Source organism: Oryctolagus cuniculus, chromosome 12, assembly GCF_964237555.1.
Source record: "Oryctolagus cuniculus chromosome 12, mOryCun1.1, whole genome shotgun sequence".
NCBI classification, from domain to species: Eukaryota; Metazoa; Chordata; class Mammalia; order Lagomorpha; family Leporidae; genus Oryctolagus; species Oryctolagus cuniculus.
This window is the reverse complement of record NC_091443.1, coordinates 39,521,913-39,530,567: the sequence shown is the minus strand read 5'-3', so window position 1 is coordinate 39,530,567 and position 8,655 is coordinate 39,521,913. Positions and strand designations below refer to the sequence as shown.

At 43.5% G+C, this 8,655-nt stretch overlaps 1 pseudogene; it reads right to left on the bottom strand.

The window, feature by feature from the left end:
* Positions 1–3,871: 3,871 nt before the first annotated feature.
* On the bottom strand, positions 3,872–4,441 carry LOC100341635 (ATP synthase F(0) complex subunit C3, mitochondrial pseudogene; annotated as a pseudogene).
* Positions 4,442–8,655: the final 4,214 nt, after the last annotated feature.

Sequence of the window (8,655 nt, the reverse complement as noted above, 5' to 3'; positions counted from 1 at the left end):
TACCTCTCAAAGAATCCCGTAACCAGCTGTCAAGCCATAACAAGTCAGTAGGCGGAGATCCTGATAAGGGACTACAGAGACACAGTTTCTTCTTTCCTCTCCTTCCCCATTCCACGCTCTTCACCCTTGATTCTTCAGTCCCAGAATTTCCTGCCTCAGTCATGTGATTTACATCATTAGGCTTTATTAGGGTGACCCGGAGATGTTATCTCCCAGGAGCAAGTTTCAGTTAGTGCGATCAGCAATTCTTCAGGCAAGATTGACTAATTCACCTTCTTACACCTTTTTGACAGGGATACTTTGTATCAAGTTATTTTGAAAGATTTCTAGTACTGATCTATTCTTGTTCTTGGTCTAGTTGCTTCTTGGAACAATACAGCTTATTATAATTCTCTCTGTGTGTTCATCATTCTTTCCTTACATTGACAGAAATGTGTCTGTATGCTTTACAGAGAGCCACGTCCTTCAGAGAGGAAGCAGAACACCCATGGGTGCCAACAGTTCTCTGTGCTACTGCAGGAGAATGAAGACAAGACTTTTCTCTTTCAGCACCCTAACTGTGGGGTGCCTAAAATTGGGTCTACTGCTTGAATAAGTGGCTGAGTTAAATATTTTGACTTGAATTTCATAACTTGTCACAGTGATCCCATTGGCAGTAGAGTGTTGGGTTGCCAAGAAGGCAATTAATTATCTTTCTGTCTCCCTGTGTATTAAATTTTGTTCCCTTTCCCTAAAGAGAGGTAATGCTATGGCTTACAACTACTATTCTCTTATGGAGCTCTCCACACCAATTAGAAGGGTTCTGTGTTATGACAGTCTCTGATAAGATGTTGTGACACTCTTTGATAGAAAGCCGTTGTCCCACTAAGCAGAAACTTCATCAGAAGTGCTGAGAATCAAGGGTGTGCTCCAGACACCCCGAGTGGGAGGGAACTCTCTACTCACTGGGTCTTTCAAACAAAGCTGCTCCCACATAGGTCTTCCCAAGTGGTCCAGCTACTTGCCTGCACTGATCTCCCAGCCTCACCCTTCTGTAGATGTTGGTTGTAGGAAGGCTTGTGACACAGGTTGAGGGTCCCTTATCCAAAATGCTTGGGACCAGAGGTGCTTCAGATGTCAGGTATTTTCAGGTCTTGGAAGATTTGCATATGTATAATGAGATATCTTGGGATGGAACCCAAGTCTAAGTTGAAATTTATTTAGGTTTCATATACACATTACATATACACAACCTAATAGTAGTTTTGTAAAATATTCTAAATAATTTTATGCATACAACAAAGTTTCATGGTTTGGACTTTTTCACTTGTGGCATTTTATTTTTGCTCAGAAACTTTCAGATTTTAGAGCATTTCAGATTAGGAATGCTCAACCTGTATAGCTTTTCTCATCCTACTATTTAGAACTCTTATGTGTTCATTTAACCTTCTCTGGTTAAAGACAAAATTGCCCTTAGATCATCCATGGGCAAAGGAGATGATGGAGTTTATTCTTGTTTAAAGTCGTGCTTTTCTCTGGGAGGTGGTGGGAGTTACTGCCATAAACCATGCCATGGTATTTCTTGGAGACTCGAAAAAAAAAATTTTTTTTTTGACAGGCAGAGTGCACAGTGAGAGAGAGAGACAGAGAGAAAGGTTTTCCTTTGCTGTTGGTTCACCCTCCAATGGCCACCATGGCCGGCACGCTGCGGCCGGCGCACTGTGCTGATCCAAAGGCAGGAGCCAGGTAAAACTTACTACTTTTTCTTTTTCCTAAACCTCTTCTGTCAAAATATCTAAAGTTGAGCATGTGGAGACTCTCCCTAAGGAGGTGTGATACTTTATGGGAAGGAAACTCAGCCACCTGGAGTCCTATACTCACCTCTGACCTTGATAGATCCATGCCTGACCTTGATGTACCCTTACTCATATTTTTTGATATCTTGGACTTGAAACAGATTCTATTAGACCTATGATGAACAATTGCATTGAACTAGGTGATAATTTTCAAAATAGATAAAAGTGCTTATATTGTATTTATATGTTGCATTATACCCCATAAAATGTACAAGTATTACATGTTAACCTAACACTTTTCAAAATAAAATAATTAAAAATCTACAAACATTTATGCTAATAGTAGTGTGTAATATTCATATGCATGAATATTATCTTGGAAATATTATCATGAATATTCATCTTGGAGAGTTTCCCCGTTTTTATCCCGAGAGGAACTGTTGTGACATGTGCACTTATTACAGTTCTTCCTGATCCTTGTATTCTAGCTGGGGCTGCTTTTAGTTTCCTGTCCATCAATATGTGGCAGTCATTACTATGCTGGCACTTTTTGTTTGTTTGTTGGTGTTTTTTGTTTTGTTTTTGTTTTGGCCTGGAGTTCTACATGTATAAAAATATCAGAAAGGGGTGAAGCAATGAAGCCCAGTTCTTGGAGAGAGCAGTCTACTGTGAGCCGGGAAGTCTGGGTTCTAGTCCAAGCTCTGTTACTTACCAGCTGTGTGATCTTGGGAAGGTTGCTTGAAATGTGTGTCTAGGCTTCATCATTGTTTAAGGGGAGATGATGACATTAATTTTAAATGAGTAACATTATGTGGAAGTAAACACAGATCTAGGCACAGACTAGATGTTGAATAAAAGTTAATTCTACCTCTGAAAAAATTAGCGTTCCATAGCTCTATGTTTTCACATGTTCTATAATAACTCTAAGGATTAAAAATATGCTTGTATTTCTCAAAACCAACAAGTGGCCAAAGCTGAGAATTATTAGGATGTGGATAACAGCAATAAATTCCATATTTATCTTCGGTGATTCCAAGATTCTGTACTTACCAACAAGCTACAATCATGTTAAGAAGAAGGAAGCAAGGGTGGCACTGTGGCACAGGGGGTTAAGCTCCCACTTGGGATGCCTGTATCCCACATGGGAGTGCCAAACCCTGCCTCACTTTCAATCCAGCTTCTTGCTGATGTGCCTGGGAGGTAGCAGGTGATGGCCCTAGTAATTGTGTTCCTGCCACCCACAAGGGAGAGCCAGGTGGAGTTCCTGGCTGCTGGCTTCAACCTGGCTCAATCCTGCCTATTGTGGGCACTTGGGAAGTGAAGCAGCAGACGGAAGATCTCTGTCCCTCCCTTCTCTTCCTGTAACTCTGCCTTTCAAATAAGTAAACAAACAAATAAAACTTCAACAAAGAAAAGGAGGAGGAGCATACAAAAATGAGTAAGATATTATTCTTGTCCTCTGAGAACTTAAAGTGTCATGTCCATGAGCCACATAATAAGAAGTCTTTGCTACTGGTGCATTTGTTTTATGCTATGTGAGCCTCTCAGCTTCCAGAGAGAAAAGTTATCTTGGTATTGATAGTTGTTTAAAATTAGTTTTATAGAACCTTTTTATTTAGATGTAGTAGTTCATTCTTATTTCAGTCTAGATTTATTTCTTTTATGTTTCCAGCTATCCCCTTTAAAATTCTTCTTACTTTTGATTTACTCTTTTTTTAAAAGATTTATTTTATTTATTTGAAAGGCAGAGTTACAGAGAGAGGTAGAGCCAGAGAGAAAGAGAATCTTCCATTCCGCTGGTTCACTCCCCTGATGGCCACAATGGTCACCTCTGAATTGATCCGAAGCCAGGAGCCAGGAGCTTCTTCCAGGTCTTCCAGGCAGGTGTGGGGACCCAAGGAGTTAGGCCACCTTCTACTGCTTTCCCAGGCCATAACAGAGAGCTGGATTGGAAGTGGAGCAGCAGGGACTTGAACCGGCGCCCATATAGGATGCTGGCACTGCAGACTGGGGCTTTAACCTGCTGCACCACAGCGCCAGCTCCTCGTGATTTACTTTTTAATTAATTAATTAATTTTTTAATTAATTAAATTTTTTTTAAAGTTTTCATCTTTAATGAAATGACTGGAAATAACATACATTTCCATGACACCAACACTACAGTTTTCGGAGTCACATTAAGATACACAGAATTACATCCGTAAGTAATATGAATGCCAACATTTCAAGCAGTCATTTCTGTTACGTGGCAAACAAAATCAAGAAAGCAACCATCAAACAAAAGAGACCCATAGCTTCAGACAAGGCAAATCCCAGGATAGCATATGAGAACAGCTGCTGCTTCAGCGAAGGGTTTCTGGCATAACCAATGATGAGGCTGCCAAAAACTGTTCCAATACCAGCACCAGAACCAGCCACTCCTACTGTTGCAGCACCTGCACCAATAAAATTGGCAGCAGTATCAATGTCTTTGCTGATCGCACTGGTCTGAACTCCCTTCGGATAAGTTGAGACACACCATTCTGGGCCCCATTAAATACTGTAGAGCCCTCTCCAGTCCTGGCCTCTGGTCGGGACAACACTGATGCAGAAATTGGTCTGTATGCGACTCTGGATCCAGCTCAGATCAGAGCAGGGGTGCAGGCGAGTCTGGCACAGGCGAACATCTTACACTCTTCGGGGCGGCGCGGCTGAAGGATCTAGGTAACAGGCGATGTGGGATCCTCTCCCGCTTCCCCTCTTCCTGGGTGGAGGCGGTGGCGGCGGCAGTGGCAGCAGAGGTCGAAGGAGTAAGATCTTCCATCCAATGGTTCATTCCCAATTGGCCTCAATGGCCAGAGCTGTGCCAAACTGAAGTCAGGAGCCAGGAGCTTCCTCTGGGTCTCCCACATGGGTGCAGGAGCCCAAGGACTTGGACCATCTTCCACTGCTTTCCCAGGCCATAGCAGAGAGCTGGATTGGAAGTGGAGCAGCCGAGACTCAAACCAGCACCCATATAGGATGCTGGTGTCTCAGGTCAGGGTGTTAATCTGCGCCACAGCGCCAGCCCCATGATTTACTCCTATTATCAAACACTAGTCAGGCCAATCCCATAGACTCCATATATTGATATGCTTTTTTCACTGTGTTAGTTATGGAGAAGGCTAAGTTGCTAGGACCTGGACACCTGGAAGTGCCGTAGCTCTGTGTTGTGTGTCAGCTCTGCTGTGCTGGACGTGTGGCTTCTGTGTTAGACACACAGGGCAATGGCTTCAGTTACTGGCATTTCCCATCCATGGCATTTCTTAGCCTTAGAAGAGGGCAGTGGGGATCCATGGCAAGGAGTTTATCGTGAAGGAGGGGACTCGCAGCTGCACACATCACTTCTCATACTCCATTGGCCTGCACTTGGCTATGTGCAGCTTTGAGCTGTAAGGTAGTATGGGAAAGGTCCTGGCTGGGTGGGTGGCAGGGGATTCTTTTTGTTAAGGGAAGAAAGAGAGCCTGAGCTATAACTAACAGTGCTGCCACATTCATTTACTCTCCCACTGACAGAACTCACATGTGATGCCCTCATTTTATTCATGCTCTCATCTGGCACCATAGGGATGTGGCTGACAACCTTAGCAAGACAAAAGTACAAGAATTTGGTCCTTGGAATTAGCTCTTGAATGTCAACCTCTATGTATGTATGTATGTATGTATGTATCTATCCCTCCATCTATCTAATTTATCTTATCTTTCCTGAGGGCATGTGTTTGTCAACAAGTCATATAAATTTGAACCTCTTGGTTTTAAGTAGTTTCAATTTTGTCAAGGAATCTATATACACAAATATGTTTTACTGGGAAAGCGACTGCATGCAAATGATAGCTAGGAGTTAACTAAGAGTAGAAATAATTACAAAGCACTTGTCAAAAGTGAAGTGCTATAGAAATGCTAAAAAATGACACTGAGAAAAAACTGATTGTCATGACTTCAAAGGAAGTGTTAAGTTGGAGTGTTTTGACGTGCACGGCATTTAAATGATCTAAATAGGTGTTTAGGTACTTGCAGGAGAGACTGTTCTAGCCACTCAGGGGACGTAAGAGTCTGTTCTACCCACTCAATGTTTAGATGCTTCCGTGAGAATTTTATCATCTTTAAATATTATTATTTAAGAAGTAAGGATCATGTTGTATTGATTAAATTTATCTAAGGGAAGGACATTGCTAGCAAAAATAGGACAAGTTTCTTAGACCATCGAGCTTTGTACCCTTAAGTTACCACCATATCTGCCTCTGACATGATCTGATGTCTCTGGCTCTCTGTACTAACCAGACACACAGGAGTTATTGGTGCAAATCAACAGTGAACTTGAGTTCTAACTTAGAGTTTTGGGTTAGATGCCTTTCTTGTTTTAAAACATGCTTCTACAATAAAAAAAAAAAGGATAAATACTTTTCATAGTAAACCTCCGAGTGCTTGATGCTTTTTGAAACTCAACATCCTCAGTAGTCACACATGCTTTGGTTTAAAATATTTATTCTGATGTATTATTTATTCTGATGTATTATTTAGCAAAGTGGCAAACCCTTCTGCTTTGAATTCAGAGTTGAGTTCAAATCTGCCCTGTGATTTTGGATTACCAACACTGTCTTAACCTATAATTCAGTTTATTTACTGGTAAAGTGAGTACTGGAAGAATAATAGCAGCTATGGAATAGGTATGAGAAATGGGGAGAAGCAGGAGAAGCGCTCACCATTGAATATGCCGAGTGCTCAGTAAGTAACAGGAATGGTTTTCTGCTTTTCACTGCTCAGGTATTCTGTGAAGTGTGCACTTTCAGTCTTTTCCACTGGCGATTTCAAATCTCAGCTACACTGGGGTTCCATGGCAATGTAGAGCTTAGAGCTTGGACTGGAACTTCTACCGACCTCCAGCTGTGTGCCCTGGCTGCGTTAGTTAACTTTTCTGAGCTCTGGTTTCCTCATTTGTAAAGTGGAGATCAGAGTCCACCTCATATGGCTCTTTTTTTATTTTTTTTCAATTGAGCACCTGCTATTTGCCAAGGATTCTTTTTTTTTTTTTTTTAAGATTTATTTATTTATTTGAAAGGCAGAGTTAAATAGAGAGAGGAGAGCCAGAGAGAGAGAGAGAGAGGTCTTCCATCTGCTGGTTCACTCCCCAATTGGCCTCTATGGCTGGAACTGGGCTGATCTGAAGCCGGGAGCCAGGAGCTTCCTCCAGGTCTACCCACGTGGATTCAGGGGCCCAAGGACTTTGGTCATCTTCCACTGCTTTCCCAGCCCATCACAGAGAGCTGGATTGGAAGTGGAGCAGCTGGGACTAGCACCGGTGCCCATAAGGGATGCTGGCACTGTAGGTGGTGGCTTTACCAAATATGCCACAGCGCCGGCCCCAACTCAAATGGTTCTTGTGAAGACTGAATCAGACATGTGAAGGTTTCTGTGAGCCTGAAAGGGAGGGAAGGTGCTTAGCCCAGTGTGTGGCACATAATAAATATGCAAAAGACATCACATATAAATTCTAAAACTTAAGATGGTAAGTTTTAAAACATATTTTTAAAATTAATTTTACAGGCCGGCGCCGTGGCTCAATAGGCTAATCCTCCACCTTGCGGCGCCGGCACACCGGGTTCTAGTCCCGGTCAGGGCACCGGATTCTGTCCCGGTTGCCCCTCTTCCAGGCCAGCTCTCTGCTATGGCCAGGGAGTGCAGTGGAGGATGGCCCAAGTCCTTGGGCCCTGCACCCCATGGGAGACCAGGAAAAGCACCTGGATCCTGGCTCCTGCCATCGGATCAGCGCGGTGCGCCGGCTCAGCGGCGGCCATTGGAGGGTGAACCAACGGCAAAGGAAGACCTTTCTCTCTCTGTCTCTCTCTCTCACTGTCCACTCTGCCTGTCAAAAAAATTTAAAAAAAATTAATTTTACACTTTTATTTGAAAGCTAAAAAGAGACACAGAGAGTGAGTTAGGGATAGAGAGAGTAAGAGAACCCCCAACTGCCAGATCACTGCCCAGACGCCCACCACATCTGGGGCTGGGCCGGGCGGGAGCCAGGAGCAGCGAACTCAATCCAGATCTCCCACATGGGTGCAGGGAAGTTGGAGTGGGATTGCACTAGCGGGGAGCTGACTCAGAGTGGAACCAGGGCTCAACCCCAGGCTCTCTGGCGTGGGATACAGCAACCTGGGCGCTGTCTTCACCATGCCCATCCTAAGTTAGTTTCTTTTTTCAGTAAAATAACAGGTATTTTGGATGCGCAGTCTCCCATTTTGAACACTTCATTCTCTCACTTTAAGACTAGGATTCTCGGTGCCCTGTGGTCTCCAAAGTGGGCTCTCAATTACAGGTGCGCTGGCATGAATCAATGAAGGAGACCTGACGCTGATGGTCTAACTTTCTGAGTTACTGCTAGGTGCTGAGCTCCAATACCCACCTGCAGAGCTGATCCAGCGGCTGCTAACGGATGTGTCTGGGTGTTTTATTTTCTCTTTTCTCCTTTTAAACTTCCTAATGAAGTGACAGATGGTAGATAACTGGGAGCAGGGGTGAAGAGAACCGGAACTGCGATGACTAATTTCCTCTCCCGAGGTTGATTTGAGTGTCCTGCCCCTGTTCCTATTGGTTCTTGGCAATTCTGATGGGGAGGCCTAAGGGCTAATGAAGAGGTTCTGGCTAGGACACAGGAATCCCTTTAAAACCACAACACAGGGGATGTGGTAATCCACAGATGAACCACTGTCAGAATCCACAGCTGGTGGCCCTGTGAACACTTCAAAGGCAGGAAGCCCATTTTAACTAGATGTGCTTTCTCTTGCATGTATCACTGGAATACATTACAGGTATAAGCATTGTTTACTAACCAAATACCTGAAAGTAAAGACTATCTCTTGGT